General features: G+C 35.9%; 1 protein-coding gene across 4 annotated transcripts in view; it reads left to right on the top strand.

The window, feature by feature from the left end:
- Positions 1-19,369, top strand: part of ankrd6b (ankyrin repeat domain 6b) — a 99,744-nt gene that overhangs the window by 58,507 nt on the left and 21,868 nt on the right. The window lies entirely within an intron of this gene.

Below are 19,369 nucleotides of genomic sequence, written 5' to 3'. Positions count from 1 at the left end.
CCTGTAAAAAGTGGCATCAGACTGATTTGTAGTGGAGGAATTTGTTACCAGTTTTCTTAATCTTTAATCTGTATGCATGTTGTAATGCATACCCTGTTCTTAATAATAGAAACCACACCATATCACCTCTCCACATCCTCCTACTGTATGCCATACCTCCCTGTACCATCCATCTGACCGCAATAAACTCCACCTCGTGGTAATCTAATCCCTGGATGTCAGCCTCTCCTTCTGACCGAGGATAGTTATAGTATTTGAGCCAAATCATAGTATTTGTGCTAAAACATAGTATTTCTTCCAAATCATAGTATTTGTGCCAAAGTATAGTATTTCTTCCAAATCATAGTATAACTGCATAATAAAGGTTCTTGAGCCACATCAGTGTTTGTGCCAAATCTTAGTATTTCTTCTAAATCCTAGTAATTCTGCTCAATGATAGAATTTCTGCTATGCTTTAGTACTTTTTTCCTAGATTGTAGTACTTCTGCTAAGTCAAAGTATTTTATGTAAATCATAGTATTTCTACCAAGTCCCAATGTTTCTGCTAAATCATAAATAATGTTTTAGTACAAATTGTATGATTTGGTGGAACTTTCTGTGTTCCAGCACAAATGCTATGATTTGGCAGGAAAAAAATATTATTTAGCATAAATACTAAGTTTTAGCAGAAATGCTATGTTTAAACTTTAAAAAATTCTGCTATTTCTGCTGATGTGTGTTATGACTTTTGACCATTGAAATGACTGGAACACATTATCAATGTGGTCACTGATTTTGCATGATGGGCTGAGCTGTGTTTTACCTCAGTGAGATAAGCATCCGTTCTCAGACTGGGAGGCCTGGGTTCAAATCCAGCTTATGGCAACATTTCTTTCACTTAACAGTTAAACTTTTTTTAAACTCTTTTCAACACAAATTTCATTTTTTTCACCCCTTTTCAGCAAAATTTTCAGTTTTTTTAACCCCTTTTCAGCACAAATCCAAACTTTTTCAGCTCTTTTTCAGCAAAAACCTCTTTTCAGCAGAATTCTGCTCAGTCACCTCTTTTCAGCAGAAATTCTGCTGATTGAACTCTTTTCAGCAGAATTTTCATCCCCTTTTTTTTGCCCAAATTCTGCTAGCACAATTGTCAATCTCTCCACCTTTTCTTTGTGAGAAAGTGTTTGGCTCAGTGAGCTAAATAGCTGCCCTTTGACCAGGAGGGCCAGGTTCAAATCCTGCTCAGGGCATCTTTTTTTTTTTTTGTTTCAACTTTTTCAGCTTTTTTCAGCAGATATCTTCAGCCGTTAAGGCATCCACACTGCATTTTCGCAGGAAATGCAAATTTTTCTAGTTCTTTATTATTATTATTCTTAGGACTTCCGTACACTTTTCGCCGTAGAACTACTTCCACAATTTTCAGCCGATTTTCACCGTTCAAATTTTAAACTATTCAGCTATTTTTGCTCTTTCCGGCTATGACTTTTGCTATTTTTAACTATTATACTTTTTAAAATATTCCACTTTTTTCCTTTAATTTGTCCCATTGAAATGAATGGGAAACTTCAGCAATTCTGCTAAAATTTGCTTGTTTTTGAAACTTAACTACTTCCTCATACTTTCACCTAGAACAACCATTCAAATTTTAAAATGTTCACAAATTATTGGGCTATTCAGGTATGATTCAGCTTTTTCAAATCTTTTACTGTTTTACTTTTATGCCTCTTAAAGTTTTGAGTTGCAAAATTGTGATTTTTCACAAAATACATGCGTTGTTATGGTTGCTATGCTCTTGGCTTCCAGTGTGACACTGAAGCTTTTGCAGTCTTCTCTTCATGTCCGAACAACTGTTTGCTACTTGCTCAATTTTCACTCAACTTCCACAAATTATACATCAAAACGTAGGTATTTTTTCTGGCTTTCAGAAAATGTCACTATCATTGTTGTGGTATTCATAGAACTTTCGCAAATCTCCTCAGAGTAACACAAGGTCAGAAAACTCTCCATATAAAGTCAATGGAGAGTTTGTTCAAAATCACCGCTGCATTTCTGTAATGAGAGGCATATTCGAATCGTCATATCTCCTTAACGAAGCAAAGTTAAGACATGAGGCTTGTCCCGGCATATCTTCAGACACTCCTGACGCTCACAATTCAAGAATTTCTTTCTCAACTATTACCGTTCTGAAATGAGTTGGACTTGTTTGAGGGTAGGAAATTCGTCCTTCGCTCAGATTTCTTCAGATTTCAAAGTCTGGAAATGAACCACTTTTTTCTCTCGTCATAACTTTTTGTTGGATTTCCACAGAGACCTGAAAATTTCCATGATTGTTCACCAAAGCCTGCTGTCTCTTACGGTGAAAGAATGATATTGATACTCCAAACAGATTTCAAGTTACAAAGCGTTGTTTAAGGGCAAGTCAAGGCAGTTTTTGCTTCGCTCTACTCAGTTATGGTGCATTAGAAGTCAAATATCTTTAATAATTCATATTTTAATGATAAATTGTAAACACTGGAAGATTCCCCCATGTCTTCTGAACAAAACGGTGTAAGAATGACCGTTCTAGCCCCTACGGTTAGGAAATTATGGTCATTTGTTTGAGGGGAGTCGTCACTATGAGAAATAGACTGCAATAATCCTGTGCCTCTCTCTGCTGCGTGTGTAAAAAGATGCACCTTTTTTGGCGGGAAAACGTAAACAGCCACTCTGATTGGTGGATTTAAATTCGGCAGCTCTCTCCCTCTGTGTGTGTGTGCGTGTGTGTTTAGTGGGAGAGAGAGGACCCTGCCCTTATTTGGCAGCATGTCATTGTAGGATTTAAATTGAATATAGTTAGACTGATTGACTGGATTAGAGCCTGTGTTTGTGTGTCCCTCTCTGCATTTGTGTTTCAATATGCCTCCATATTCGTAATTTTGTAAGTTATTGCTATTCTGCTAAATCATAGTATTTCTGGTACTTTTCGGTACTTGTGCTAAATACAGTATTTCTGCTAAATTATAGTATTTCTGCTTTTTATACTATTTGTGCTAAATTATAATATTTCTGCTTTTTATACTATTTGTGCTAAATTATAATATTTCTGCTTTTTATAGGATTTGTGCTAAAACATAGTATTTCTACTAAATGTAGTATTTATGCTTAATCATAGTATTTCTATATATTTCTGCCAGGTCCCCAGGCAGCCAATCCTCTGTGAGGACTTAGACATTCAAATTTTCAAATCAGGGCCTGCACGGTTTCCCAGCCAATCATATATGTGTCCTGAGGCATTCAAATTTGCATATTGGGGCCTTCATGGCTTCTAAGCCAGCCAATCATATCTGAGGGCTGAGGAATTCAAATCCACAAATCAGGGCCTGCACGGCTTCCCAGGCAGCCAATCATATATGTGGCCTCAGGCATTCAAATTTGCATATTGGGGGAATTCGTGGCTTCTAAGTCAACAAGTCATCCATGTCGTATATCTCTAAAGATTCACATTTTAATGATAAATTGTTAACACTGGAAGATTCCCCCATCTCTTCTGAACAAAACGGTGTAAGAATGACCGCTCTAGCCCCTACGGTTAGGAAATTATGGTCATTTGTTTGAGGGGAGTCCTCACTATGAGAAATAGGCTGCAATAATCCTGTGCCTCTCTCTGCTGCGTGTGTAAAAAGATGCACCTGTTTTGGCGGGAAAAAGTACACAGGCTCTCTGATTGGTGGATTCAAATTCAGCAGCTCCCAGGCTGACCTAGAAACTTACTTCTCTCTCCCTGTGCATTTTTATGCTGATTTTTTCATTTAACAAGTATATTTGAGGGACCCTCAGCATGTTCAGCATTTTTTCAGCTGTCCATTTTGCTTTTCCAATTTTTCTGTTTAACGTATTACTATTGTGCTAAATCATACTGTTTCTGCTATTTCATAAGATTTGTGCTTAATATAGTATTTCTGCTTTTAATAGGATTTGTGCTTAATATAGTATTTCTGCTTTTTATAGAATTTGTGCTTAATATAGTATTTCTGCTTTTTATATGATTTGTGCTTAATATGGTATTTCTGCTAAATTATAGTATTTCTGCTTTTTATAGTATTTGTGCTAAAACATAGTATTTCTACTAAATGTAGTATTTATGCTTAATCATACTATTTCTATATATTTCTGCCAGGTCCCCAGGCAGCCAATCCTCTGTGAGGACTGAGACATTCAAATTTTCAAATCAGGGCCTGCACGGTTTCCCAGCCAATCATATAAGTGTCCTGAGGCATTCAAATTTGCATATTGGGGCCTTCATGGCTTCTAAGCCAGCCAATTATATCTGAGGGCTGAGGAATTCAAATCCACAAATCAGGGCCTGCACAGCTTCCCAGCCAGCCAATCATATATGTGGCCTCAGGCATTCAAATTTGCATATTGGGGAATTCGTGGCTTCTAAGTCAACAAGTCATCCATGTCATATATCTCTAAAAATTCATATTTTAATGATAAATTGTCAACACTTGAAGATTCCCCCATCTCTTCTGAACAAAACGGTGTAAGAATGACCGTTCTAGCTCCTACGGTTAGGAAATTATGGTCATTTGTTTGAGGGGAGTCGTCACTATGAGAAATAGACTGCAATAATCCAGTGTCTCTCTCTGTGCTGCGTGTGTAAACAGAAGCACCCGTTTTGGTGGGGAAAAGTGCACAGCCTCTCTGATTGGTGGATTCAAATTCAGCAGCTCCCAGGCTGACCTAGAAACTTACTTCTCTCTCCCTGTGTGTGTGTGTGTGTGTGTGTGTGTGTGTGTGTGTGTGTGTGTGTGTGTGTGTGTGTGTGTGTGTGAGAGAGAGAGAGAGAGAGAGAGAGAGAGGCTTTTAATGGGATGATCTCATTCTAAGATTCAAATTCAATATATTTAGACTGGTTGACTGAATTGGATCTTGTGTGTGTGTCTCTCTGTGCATGTGTGCTTCCTTATGTGTACATATTTCTGATTGTGTGGCTGTTATATATATTTTTTTGCTGATTTTTTTCATTTAACAAGTATATTTAAGTGACCCTCAGCATGTTCAGCATTTTTTCAGCTGTCCATTTTGCTTTTCCAATTTTTCTGTTTAACGTATTACTATTCTGCTAATTCATACTATGTCTGCTATTTTATAAGATTTGTGCTTAATATACTATTTCTGCTTTTAATAGGATTTGTGCTTAATATACTATTTCTGCTTCTTATAGGATTTGTGCTTAATATACTATTTCTGCTTTTTATAGGATTTGTGCTTAATCATACTATTTCTGCTAAATGTAGTATTTATGCTTAATCATACTATTTCTATATATTTCTGCCAGGCAGCCAATCCTCTGTGAGGACTCAGACTCATATCACATATCAGGGCCTGCACGGCTTCCCAGCCAGCCAATCATGTCTGAGGTCTTTTGTTTCCTCTCTCGTCATATCTCAGCGACGGATGTACATAGAGCAATGAAAATCGCAGTCAAAGTACACCAAAGTCCGCTGATTCACCCAGTACAAGGATTATGCTTCTAGTCCACCTAGTGTTTGAGTTACACAACGTTTTGTAACTCCAAAAAACTGCGTTTTTCGCCTCTCACCTCGATCTAATTCTGACTGCTCATCACCCTGTTTTTCCAAGTGGCCGCTCTTTTTCCCAGTGGCGCAGTTGGTAATGACACGGGTCTGCAAGCCAAAGGTCGCCGGTTCGATTCCACCTTGGTCAACATTTTTTTTCCCTACAAATTAATACACTGTCACAGACCAGTAATTCATATTCATCATTTATTACAATTCTGCAAACTTTTGTGATTTTACGAGCTTTTCTAATATGGACCTCACATTCTTGTTAACACTCCATGGCACAAATACTCTTCCCTTTAGGCTCTGTGTATGTGTGTGTGTGTATCAATATTTCTCCCATTTTAAAGTATTACTCCTCCATAATTGTATTTCTGTTAAATCAAAGTACTTTTACTACATCTCAGTACTTCTCCTGTATCATAGTATTTCTGCCAAATGATAGTATTTCTGTCAAATTATAGTATTTGTGCTAAAACATAGTATTAATTTAAAATTACAATATTCATAGTTCATCACAGTGTCTCTGGTAAATCACAGTATTTCTGCTATGTTGTACTATTTTTCTAAATCATAGTGTTTCTGTAATGTTTAAGTATTTTTGGCTAAATATATTCTTTCTGTTATCTTATACTATATCTCCTAAGTTCTTGTATTTTTGAGAAGTTATCATGTTTCTGGTAAGTTACAATATTTCTGCAAAGTTCTGCTATGCTATTGTATTTCTGCCAAGTATTATGTTTCCTCTAAGATATTGCAGTTCTGCTAAGTTATTCCATTTTAGCAAAGTTCTTTTGCTTCTGCAAAGTTTTTACAATTTCTGCAACTTTTCAGCTTTTTCAGCTACTTTTTGCATGCAGCTTCAGCTTTAAGCATCCACACTGCATTTTCGCAGGAAATGCAAATTTTTCTAGTTGTGTGGATGCTTAAGCATCCACACTATTGAGTTCCTGTTTCTCTTTATTCTTTATTATTGTGTGGATGCTTTAAGCATCCACACTATTGAGTTCCTGTTTCTCTTTATTCTTTATTATTATTTATTATTATTATTCTTAGGACTTCCGTACACTTTTCGCCGTAGAACTACTTCCACAATTTTCAGCCGATTTTCACCGTTCAAATTTTAAACTATTCAGCTATTTTTGCTCTTTCCGGCTATGACTTTTGCTATTTTTAACTATTATACTTTTTAAAATATTCCACTTTTTTCCTTTAATTTGTCCCATTGAAATTAATGGGAAACTTCAGCAATTCTGCTAAAATTTGCTTGTTTTTGAAACTTAACTACTTCCTCATACTTTCACCTAGAACAACCATTCAAATTTTAAAATGTTCACAAATTATTGGGCTATTCAGGTATGATTCAGCTTTTTCAAATCTTTTACTGTTTTACTTTTATGCCTCTTAAAGTTTTCAGTTGCAAAATTGTGATTTTTCACAAAATACATGCGTTGTTATGGTTGCTATGCTCTTGGCTTCCAGTGTGTCACTGAAGGTTTTGCAGTCTTCTCTTCATGTCCGAACAACTGTTTGCTACTTGCTCAATTTTCACTCAACTTCCACAAATTATACATCAAAACGTAGGTATTTTTGCTGGCTTTCAGAAAATGTCACTATCATTGTTGTGGTATTCATAGAACTTTCGCAAATCTCCTCAGACTAACACAAGGTCAGAAAACTCTCCATATAAAGACAATGGAGAGTTTGTTCAAAATCACCGCTGCATTTCTGGAATGAGAGGCATATTCGAATCATCATATCTCCTTAACGAAGCAAAGTTAAGACATGAGGCTTGTCCCGGCATATCTTCAGACACTCCTGACGCTCACAATTCAAGAATTTCTTTCTCAACTATTACCGTTCTGAAATGAGTTGGACTTGTTTGAGGGTAGGAAATTCGTCCTTCGCTCAGATTTCTTCAGATTTCAAACTGTGGAAATGAACCACTTTTTTCTCTCGTCATAACTTTTTGTTGGATTTCCACAGAGACCTGAAAATTTCCATGATTGTTCACCAAAGCCTGCTGTCTCTTACGGTGAAAGAATGATATCGATACTCCAAATAGATTTCAAGTCACAAAGCGTTGTTTGAGGGCAAGTCAAGGCAGTTTTTGCTTCGCTCTACTCAGTTATGGTGCATTAGAAGTCAAATATCTTTAATAATTCATATTTTAATGATAAATTGTAAACACTGGAAGATTCCCCCATCTCTTCTGAACAAAACGGTGTAAGAATGACCGCTCTAGCCCCTACGGTTTGGAAATTATGGTCATTTGTTTGAGGGGAGTCCTCACTATGAGAAATAGGCTGCAATAATCCTGTGCCTCTCTGTGCTGCGTGTGTAAAAAGAGGCACATGTTTTGGCGGGAAAAAGTACACAGGCTCTCTGATTGGTGGATTCAAATTCAGCAGCTCCCAGGCTGACCTAGAAACTTACTTCTCTCTCCCTGTGCATTTTTTTGCTGATTTTTTCATTTAACAAGTATATTTGAGGGACCCTCAGCATGTTCAGCATTTTTTCAGCTGTCCATTTTGCTTTTCCAATTTTTCTGTTTAACTTATTACTATTGTGCTAAATAATACTATTTCTGCTATTTTATAAGATTTGTGCCTAATATAGTATTTCTGCTAAATTACAATATTTCTGCTTTTTATACTATTTGTGCTAAAACATAGTATTTCTACTAAATGTAGTATTTATGCTTAATCATACTATTTCTGCTTTTTATGGGATTTGTGCCTAATATAGTATTTCTGCTTTTTATAGGATTTTTGCTCAAACATAGTATTTCTACTAAATGTAGTGTTTATGCTTAATCATCCTATTTCTGCTTTTTATAGGATTTGTGCTTAATATAGTATTTCTGCTAAATTATAGTATTTCTGCTTTTTATAGTATTTGTGCTAAAACATAGTATTTCTACTAAATGTAGTATTTATGCTTAATCATAGTATTTCTATATATTTCTGCCAGGTCCCCAGGCAGCCAATCCTCTGTGAGGACTTAGACATTCAAATTTTCAAATCAGGGCCTGCACGGTTTCCCAGCCAATCATATATGTGTCCTGAGGCATTCAAATTTGCATATTGGGGCCTTCATGGCTTCTAAGCCAGCCAATCATATCTGAGGGCTGAGGAATTCAAATCCACAAATCAGGGCCTGCACGGCTTCCCAGCCAGCCAATCATATATGTGGCCTCAAGCATTCAAATTTGCATATTGGGGGAATTCGTGGCTTCTAAGTCAACAAGTCATCCATGTCGTATATCTCTAAAAATTCACATTTTAATGATAAATTGTTAACACTGGAAGATTCCCCCATCTCTTCTGAACAAAACGGTGTAAGAATGACCGCTCTAGCCCCTACGGTTAGGAAATTATGGTCATTTGTTTGAGGGGAGTCCTCACTATGAGAAATAGGCTGCAATAATCCTGTGCCTCTCTCTGCTGCGTGTGTAAAAAGATGCACCTGTTTTGGCGGGAAAAAGTACACAGGCTCTCTGATTGGTGGATTCAAATTCAGCAGCTCCCAGGCTGACCTAGAAACTCACTTTTCTCTCCCTGTGTGTGTGTGTGTGTGTGTGTGTGTGTGTGTGTGTGTGTGTGTGTGTGTGTGTGTGTGTGTGTGTGTGTGTGTGTGTGTGTGACAGAGAGAAAGGCTTTTAATGGGATGATCTCATTCTAAGATTCAAATTCAATATATTTAGACTGGTTGACTGAATTGGATCTTGTGTGTGTGTCTCTCTGTGCATGTGTGTTTTCTTATGTGTACATATTTGTGATTGTGTGGCTGTTATAGATTTTTTTGCTGATTTTTTTCATTTAACAAGTATAGTTGAGGGACCTTCAGCATGTTCATCATTTTTTCAGCTGTCCATTTTTGCTTTTCCAATTTTTCTGTTTAAGTTATTACTATTGTGCTAAATCATACTATTTCTGCTATTTTATAAGATTTGTGCCAAATACCGTATTTCTGCCAAATATAGTATTTCTGATTAATTATAGTTTTTTCTACCAAATCATAGTACAGTATTTCTGCTTTTTATAGGATTTGTGCTTAATATAGTATTTCTGCTAAATTATAGTATTTCTGCCAAATTATAATATTTGTGCTAAAACATAGTCTCAATTTAAAATTACAATATTCATAGTTCATCACAGTGTCTCTGGTAAATCACAATATTTCTGCTCTGTTGTACTATTTTTCTAAATCATAGTGTTTCTGTAATGTTTAAGTATTTTTGGCTAAATATATTCTTTCTGTTATACTATTTCTCCTAAATTCTTGTATTTTTGAGAAGTTATCATGTTTCTGGTAAGTTACAATATTTCTGCTAAATTCTGCTATGCTATTGTATTTCTGCCAAGTATTATGTTTCCTCTAAGATATTGCAGTTCTGCTAAGTTATTCCATTTTAGCAAACTTCTTTTGCTTCTGCAAAGTTTTTACAATTTCTGCAACTTTTCAGCTTTTTCAGCTAGTTTTTGCATACAGCTTCAGCTTTAAGCATCCACACTGCATTTTCGCAGGAAATGCAAATTTTTCTAGTTATTATTATTATTCTTAGGACTTCCGTACACTTTTTGCCGTTAAACTACTTCCACAATTTTCAGCCGATTTTCACCGTTCAAATTTTAAACTATTCAGCTATTTTTGCTCTTTCCGGCTATGACTTTTGCTATTTTTAACTATTATACTTTTTAAAATATTAAGCTTTTTTCCTTTAATTTGTCCCATTGAAATGAATGGGAAACTTCTGCAATTCTGCTAAAATTTGCTTGTTTTTGAAACTTAACTACTTCCTCATATTTTCACCTAGAACAACCATTCAAATTTTAAAATATTCACAAATTATTGGGCTATTCAGGTATGATTCAGCTTTTTCAAATCTTCTACTGTTTTACTTTTATGCCTCTTAAAGTTTTGAGTTGCAAAATTGTGATTTTTCACAAAATACATGCGTTGTTATGGTTGCTATGCTCTTGGCTTCCAGTGTGTCACTGAAGGTTTTGCAGTCTTCTCTTCATGTCCGAACAACTGTTTGCTACTTGCTCAATTTTCACTCAACTTCCACAAATTATACATCAAAACGTAGGTATTTTTGCTGGCTTTCAGGAAATGTCACTATCATTGTTGTGGGATTTATAGAATTTTCGCAAATCTCCTCAGACCAACACAATGTCAGAAAACTCTCCATATAAAGTGAATGGAGAGCTTGTTCAAAATCACCGCTGGATTTCTGTAATGAGAGGCATATTCGAATCGTCATATCTCCTTAACGAAGCAAAGTTAAGACATGAGGCTTGTCCCCGAATATCTTCAGACACCCCTGACGCTCACAATTCAAGAATTTCTTTCTCACCTATTACCGTTCTGAAATGAGTTGGACTTGTTTGAGGGTAGGAAATTCGTCCTTCGCTCAGATTTCTTCAGATTTCAAACTCTGGAAATGAACCACTTTTTTCTCTCGTCATAACTTTTTGTTGGATTTCCACAGAGACCTGAAAATTTCCATGACTGTTCACCAAAGCCTGCTGTCTCTTACGGTGAAAGAATGATATCGATACTCCAAATAGATTTCAAGTCACAAAGCGTTGTTTGAGGGCAAGTCAAGGCAGTTTTTGCTTCGCTCTACTCAGTTATGGTGCATTAGAAGTCAAATATCTTTAATAATTCATATTTTAATGATAAATTGTAAACACTGGAAGATTCCCCCATCTCTTCTGAACAAAACGGTGTAAGAATGACCACTCTAGCCCCTACGGTTTGGAAATTATGGTCATTTGTTTGAGGGGAGTCGTCATTATGAGAAATAGACTGCAATGATCCTGTGTCTCTCTGTGCTGCGTGTGTAAAAAGGATGCACCTGTTTTGGAGGGAAAGAGTGCACAGGCTCTCTGATTGGTGGATTCAAATTCAGCAGCTCCCAGGCTGACCTAGAAACTCACTTTTCTCTCCCTGTGTGTGTGTGTGTGTGTGTGTGTGTGTGTGTGTGTGTGTGTGTGTGTGTGTGTGTGACAGAGAGAGAGAGAGAGAGAGAGAGAGAAAGGCTTTTAATGGGATGATCTCATTCTAAGATTCAAATTCAATATATTTAGACTGGTTGACTGAATTGGATCTTGTGTGTGTGTCTCTCTGTGCATGTGTGTTTTCTTATGTGTACATATTTGTGATTGTGTGGCTGTTATAGATTTTTTTGCTGATTTTTTTCATTTAACAAGTATAGTTGAGGGACCTTCAGCATGTTCATCATTTTTTCAGCTGTCCATTTTTGCTTTTCCAATTTTTCTGTTTAAGTTATTACTATTGTGCTAAATCATACTATTTCTGCTATTTTATAAGATTTGTGCCAAATACCGTATTTCTGCCAAATATAGTATTTCTGATTAATTATAGTTTTTTCTACCAAATCATAGTACAGTATTTCTGCTTTTTATAAGGTTGTGCTTAATATAGTATTTCTGCTAAATTATAGTATTTCTGCTTTTTATAGTATTTGTGCTAAATTATAGTATTTCTGCCAAATTATAATATTTGTGCTAAAACATAGTCTTAATTTAAAATTACAATATTCATAGTTCATCACAGTGTCTCTGGTAAATCACAATATTTCTGCTCTGTTGTACTATTTTTCTAAATCATAGTGTTTCTGTAATGTTTAAGTATTTTTGGCTAAATATATTCTTTCTGTTATCTTATACTATTTCTCCTAAATTCTTGTATTTTTGAGAAGTTATCATGTTTCTGGTAAGTTACAATATTTCTGCTAAATTCTGCTATGCTATTGTATTTCTGCCAAGTATTATGTTTCCTCTAAGATATTGCAGTTCTGCTAAGTTATTCCATTTTAGCAAACTTCTTTTGCTTCTGCAAAGTTTTTACAATTTCTGCAACTTTTCAGCTTTTTCAGCTAGTTTTTGCATACAGCTTCAGCTTTAAGCATCCACACTGCATTTTCGCAGGAAATGCAAATTTTTCTAGTTCTTTATTATTCCGGGTGTTTCCGTACACTTTTCGCCGTGGATCTACTTCCACAATTTTTGTGCTATTTTCACCGTTCAAACTCTAAACTGTTCTGCTCTTTCTGCTTATGCCGGCTATGACTTTTGGTGTTTATTACTATTATACTTTTTAAAATATTACACTTTTTTCCTTTAATTTGTCCCATTGAAATGAATGGGAAACTTCCACAATTCTGCTAAAACTTTCTTGTCTTTGAAACTTAACTACTGCCTCATACTTTCACCTAGAAACTCCATTCAAACTTTAAAACGTTCTCAAATGATTGGGCCATTCCTGTATGATTCAGCTTTTTCAGATCTTCTACTGTTTTCATCTTATCTCTCTTTAAGTCTTCAGTTGCAAAATTGTGATTTTTCAGAAAATACATGCGTTGCTATGGTTGCTATGCAATTAACTCAGAGGGGACAGTGAAACTGTGTGAATTTTCTCTTCATGTCCAAACAACTTCTTGCTACTCGCTCAATTTCCACTCAAGCCCCACAGATTATACACCAAAACGTAGGTATTTTTGCTGGCTTTCAGAAAATGTCCCTATCATTGTTGTGGGACTCATAGTTATTTTGCAAATCTCCTCAGAGTAACACAAAGTCAGAAAACTCTCCATATAAACTCAATGGAGAGTTTGTTCAAAATCACCGCTGGATTTCTCTAATGAGAGGCATTTTCAAATTGTCATATCTCCTTAACGAAGCGAAGTTAAGACATGAGGCTTGTCCCGGTATATCTTCAGACACTCCTGATGCTCACAATTCAAGAATTATTTTCTCACCTATTACCGTTCTGAGATGAGTTAGACTTGTTTGAGGGTAGGAAATTTGTCCCTCGCTCAGATTTCATCAGATTTCAAATTCTGGAAATGAGTCACTTTTTTCTCTCATCATATCTTTTTGATGGATTTCCACAGAGCCCTGAAAATTTCCATGACTGTTCACCAAAGCCTGCTGTTTCTTACGGTGAAAGAATGAGTTTGATGCTCCATATAGATTTAGAGTTACCAAAGGTTGTTTGAGAGCAAGTCAAGGCAGTTTTTGCTTCGCCTCTACTCAGTTACAGTGTATTACAAGTCATATATCTTTAATAATTTATATTTTATCTCTGAATTATGAAGACCTGAAGATTCCCCCATCTCTTCTGAACAAAACAATGTCTGAATGACCGTTCTAGCCTCTACGGTTAGGAAATTATGGCCATTTGTTCGAGGGGAATCCTGAATGTCAGAAATACACTGAAGAAAACTCACACCTCTCTCTGTGTCTGTGTGTGTAAGGGCTGACTACAGCAGGTGCAGCTAATTTAACTGACCTACATATACCAAGCCCAGACTCTCAACAGCTCCTGTTCCCTTTACTGTCTGTGTATGTGTGTCTGTGTATCAATATTTCTCCTATGTTTAGGTATTACTCCTCAATCATAGTATTTCTGCTAAAGCAAAGTACTTCTACTACATCTTAGTACTTCTGCTAAATCATAGTATTTTTTGAAAAATCATAGTATATTTGCCAAATCATGGTATTTGTGCAAAATCATGGTTTTGGGGCCAAATCATAATATTTCTGTTATGTTATAGTATATGTGCTGAATATATTATATGTGCCAAATCACAGTATTTATACCAAATTATAGTATTTATGCCAAATTACAGTATTTATGCTAAAAAGCAGAAATAGTCCTTTTTAGCAGGAATTTCTGCCAAAAGATAGTATTTATGTTAAAACATAGTATTTCTGCTAAATCAGAGTATTCCTGCCAAATCATAGTATTTGTACTGAAACATAGTACTTCTGCCCAATCACATTATTTGTACTAAATGATAGTACTTGTGCCAAATCATAGTATTTGTGCCAAAGCATCGTATTTGTATGGAGTCATAGTATTTCTTCTAAATCATAGTATTTCAATCAAATCTCAGTAGTTGTTTTTAAAACGCAGTATTATTGCAAAATCATAGTATTTGTACCCATTCATAGTATTTCTGCTAAATCATAGCATTTGTGCCAAATCATGGTATTTGTGCAAAAACATAGTATGTCTGCAAAACCATAGTATATCCCTTATGTTATAGTATTACTACTAAGGCATAGTATTTCTGCCAAATCATAGTATTTGTACTAAATCATAGTACTTGTGCCAAATCATAGTATTTGTTGCACATCATAGTATTGGAACCAAAACATAGTATTTGTCCCAAAGCATCGTATTTGTATGGAGTAATAGTATTTCTTCAAAATCATAGTATTTCAATCAAATCTCAGTAGTTGTGTTAAAATGCAGTATTATTGCCAAATCATAGTATTTGTACCCAATCATAGTATTTTTGCCATGTCATTGTATTTGTGCCAAATCATAGTATTTTTGCCAAATTGTGGTATTTGTGCCCAATTAATAATTCTGTTATGTTATAGTATTACTACTAAGTCATAGTATTTCTGCATTGTTATAGTATTTGTACTAAAACGTAGTATCTCTGCCAAGTCATAGAATTACTGCAATTTCATAGTTTTTTTTAGGAAATCTGTTATGTTATAGTATTACTACTAAGTCATAGTATTTCTGCCAAATCATAGTATTTGTGCCAAAGCATCGTATTTGTATGGAGTCATAGTATTTCAATCAAATCTCAGTAGTTGTTGTTAAAACGCAGTATTATTGCCAAATCATAGTATTTGTACCCAATCTTAGTATTTCTGCTAAATCATAGCATTTGTTCCAAATCATGGTATTTGTGCAGAAAACTTGGTTTGTCTGCAAAACCATAGTATATCTCTTATGTTATAGTATTACTACTAAGGCATAGTACTTGTGCCAAATCATAGTATTTGTTGCACATCATAGTATTGGAACCCAAACATAGTATTTGTCCCAAAGCATCGTATTTGTATGGAGTAATAGTATTTCTTCAAAATCATAGTATTTCAATCAAATCTCAGTAGTTGTGTTAAAATGCAGTATTATTGCCAAATCATAGTATTTGTACCCAATCATAGTATTTTTGCCAAATTGTGGTATTTGTGCCCAATTAATAATTCTGTTATGTTATAGTATTACTACTAAGTCGTAGAATATCTGTTATGTTATAGTGTATCTGCGGAATATAGTATTTGTGCCAAATCGTAGTATTTATACCAAATCACAGTATTTGTGCTAAAACATAGTATTTCTGCCATATTGTGGCATTTGTGCAAGAACATTGAACTGTTATGTTATAGTATTACTACTAAGTCATAGTATTTCTGCGTTGTTATAGTATTAGTACTAAAACGTAGTATCTCTGCCAAGTCATAGAATTACTGCAATTTCATAGTTTTTTTTAGGAAATCTGTTATGTTATAGTATTACTACTAAGTCATAGTATTTCTGCCAAATCATAGTATTTGTGCCAAAGCATCGTATTTGTATGGAGTCATAGTATTTCAATCAAATCTCAGTAGTTGTTGTTAAAACGCAGTATTATTGCCAAATCATAGTATTTGTACCCAATCTTAGTATTTCTGCTAAATCATAGCATTTGTTCCAAATCATGGTATTTGTGCAGAAAACTTGGTTTGTCTGCAAAACCATAGTATATCTCTTATGTTATAGTATTACTACTAAGGCATAGTATTTCTGCCAAATCATAGTATTTGTACTAAATCATAGTACTTGTGCCAAATCATAGTATTTGTTGCACATCATAGTATTGGAACCCAAACATAGTATTTGTCCCAAAGCATCGTATTTGTATGGAGTAATAGTATTTCTTCAAAATCATAGTATTTCAATCAAATCTCAGTACTTGTGTTAAAATGCAGTATTATTGCCAAATCATAGTATTTGTACCCAATCATAGTATTTTTGCCAAATTGTGGTATTTGTGCCCAATTAATAATTCTGTTATGTTATAGTATTACTACTAAGTCGTAGAATATCTGTTATGTTATAGTGTATCTGCGGAATATAGTATGTGTGCCAAATCGTAGTATTTATACCAAATCACAGTATTTATGCTAAAACATAGTATTTCTGCCATATTGTGGTATTTGTGCAAGAACATTGAACTGTTATGTTATAGTATTACTACTAAGTCATAGTATTTGTGTGAATTTGTATACTGTAATATCACTGTAGTATGTAGTGGCTAAGTAGGGGGTGTTTACAGTGTAAATAGGTCATCTCTTGTGTTGGAGTGCCCTCTTGTGGCGCCTTTTGGGTAGTGCCTTAGTAAACGTGAACCCTGTAAGAAGTGGTATCAGACTGATTTGTAGTGGAGGAATTTGTTGCCAGTGTTCTTAATCATAGAAACCACACCATATCACCTCTCCACATCCTCCTACTGTATGCCATGCCTCCCTGTACCATCCATCTGACCGCCAATAAACTCCACCTGTGGTAATCTAATCCCTGGATGTCAGCCTCTCCTTCTGACCGAGGATAGTTACTATTGCAGCACCACCCAGCATTAAACTGACGTACACCATTCTGTACAATAGTATTTGTGCTAAAAAGTAGTATTTCTGCCAAATCATAGTATTACTGCTATTTCATACTATTTAAGCGAAATTACAGTGTTTCTGCAAAAACATGTTTGAGGGGTGGAAATCTGTCCTCCTCTCATTTTTCAAACTCCGAAAATTAAGCCATTTCTTCTCTTGTCATGTCTCCGCGACGGAGATACAAAGAGCTATGTAAATCGTAGTCAAAGTACACCAAAGTCCGCTGATTCACCCAGTGCAAGAATTATGCTTCTATCCCACCTAGTTTTTGAGTACAAATTTATACACTATCACAGACCGGTAATTCATATTGATAATTTATTACAATTCTGCAAAGTTTTATGATTTTAGCAGCTTTTCTAATATGGACCTCACATTCTTGTTAACAGTCTATGGCAGAAATACATACAAGTACACAGCCTGATGAAGCAGACAGAAGCAGTACCTCTGATTGGTTCAGCATTTTCACCTCTTATCAGCACAAATCTCAGCCTCTTCTGCTGTTTTCATTAGAATTGTAAGCTTTTCCACCTTTTTTCAGTTACGTGAGAACCAGTTTGGCTCAATGAGTAGCTGAAAAATGTCAGCCTCTTCTGCTGTTTTAGCAGGATTTCAGAGTTCAGCTTTTTCACTTGTTTTAAGCACAAATTTCAGTTTCTTTACCTCATTTCACAACAAAGTTCTTCCTCTTCACCTCTTTTCTGCTAATTTGAGCTTCTGCTCCACAGTGCACATTGTCCCTCTCATCATATCTTTGCTTGTGACCAGAACTCATTTGGCTCAGAGGGTAGGGCATCTGCCGTGAGACCCGGTGGCAGAGGTTTGAATCCTACCTGTGACAGTTGCTACACATGTTCCCTGCTTGCATGCGCTCTGCTTTCTTGTGTGTCACTGCTCTCCAGTGTGTCATTACACATACAGCCATCTTCAGCAAGCACTTCTGCTTCTACACCTCTTTTCAGCTCATCTTTTTGCTTCTTTGCCTCTTTTCAGCAGAAATTCTTCTGATTCACCTCTTTTCTGCCAAATGTTTAGCTTTTTCACCTCTTATCAGCACAATTCTAAGCAGCTTCTGCTAATTTCACCACAATTGTCACTCTCTCCACCTCTGCTTTGTGTGAATGAGTTTGGTGCAGTGAGGTGAATCGCTGCCTTTAGACCAGAAGGGCCAGGTTCAAATCCTGCTCAGGGCAATGTTTTTTGTTTTTTTTTTCAACTTTTTCAGCTTTTTTCAGCAGACATCTTCAGCGTTAAGGCATCCACACAGCATTTTCGCAGGAAATGCAAATTTTTCTAGTGTATAATTGCAATTCACAACAACAGTCACCTTGAGATGTTTTATATAAGGTTAGAGACAAAATTCCAGAAATCTGAAAATTCCCCCACAAAGCAAGTTTTAACAATGGTGGACACAACCAAAATGGGTTTTGGCAGAAGAGACCTCCAATATCAGCCACTTCTTTTATCTACTGCTGGTACATGCTGTCCAGGGGCCTGTCCTTCCATGATGGTTCCTCTTCTTGCCCCTTTTCTTTCTTGTGTTTCTGCTGCCTGAGATAGTCAATATGCACGTTATCTGTTGTGTTCATCTTTCTGATGTACTCTTTCTAATGGATTTGTGTTGTTTCATTCTGGATAGTGGTTCTGAAAATCTTCTTTCTTTCCATTTAGCATACAGTCTAATGGTGCTGGACTTGGGTTGAAACTAGTGGTGCAACTGATGAAAAGTCTCACGGTTCGGATCGGATCACGTTTTTTTCCTCACAGATCGGATCAATTTTCGGATCAGCAGAAAAAAAAGAAGACTTATTTAAGTATTTTTTGCCTATTAAAAAACATTCAACTCAAGAATCATTCCACGCAATTATATAAAAACAAATTAAGATGCAATATAGGGCAGTACAGGGCTTTCTATCTACCACTCCGCTGTGATATAATGAGCGGTCATGGTCACGTAGCTTTCCGTTGCCCTGGAGATCCACCCATTTGTATTTTGGGCAACAGAAGATGCCTGGGACAGTTCAGCCATAACTTTAAACTTTTCCTGCTCATACATGCTTGGACTGATCTTGTCACTGAAGTGGACGCGCAACGGAATGTCATAGCGTGGCTCAAGCACGTTCATCATAGTGTAGCGTAAATAGCGTAAATCTTGTTAAAATGACATTAATGCCATAACTGCATTGACGCGGCAAATCTCCGTTAACTAGTTACCGCGGATCTTCCTGTGCGTGGGGCTGCACGGCGTCAATGCGTTAACTAACACGTTGACTAGTTTAAACCCTTGTTTTGCACAACAGAGTACAGCCTACCGTCTGCAGCTAAACACCCCAA

This window comes from Rhamphochromis sp. 'chilingali' (assembly GCF_963969265.1).
Source record: "Rhamphochromis sp. 'chilingali' genome assembly, chromosome: 5".
NCBI classification, from domain to species: Eukaryota; Metazoa; Chordata; class Actinopteri; order Cichliformes; family Cichlidae; genus Rhamphochromis; species Rhamphochromis sp. 'chilingali'.
The sequence above is the reverse complement of the archived record's forward strand: the minus strand, read 5'-3'. Positions and strand labels throughout refer to the sequence as shown.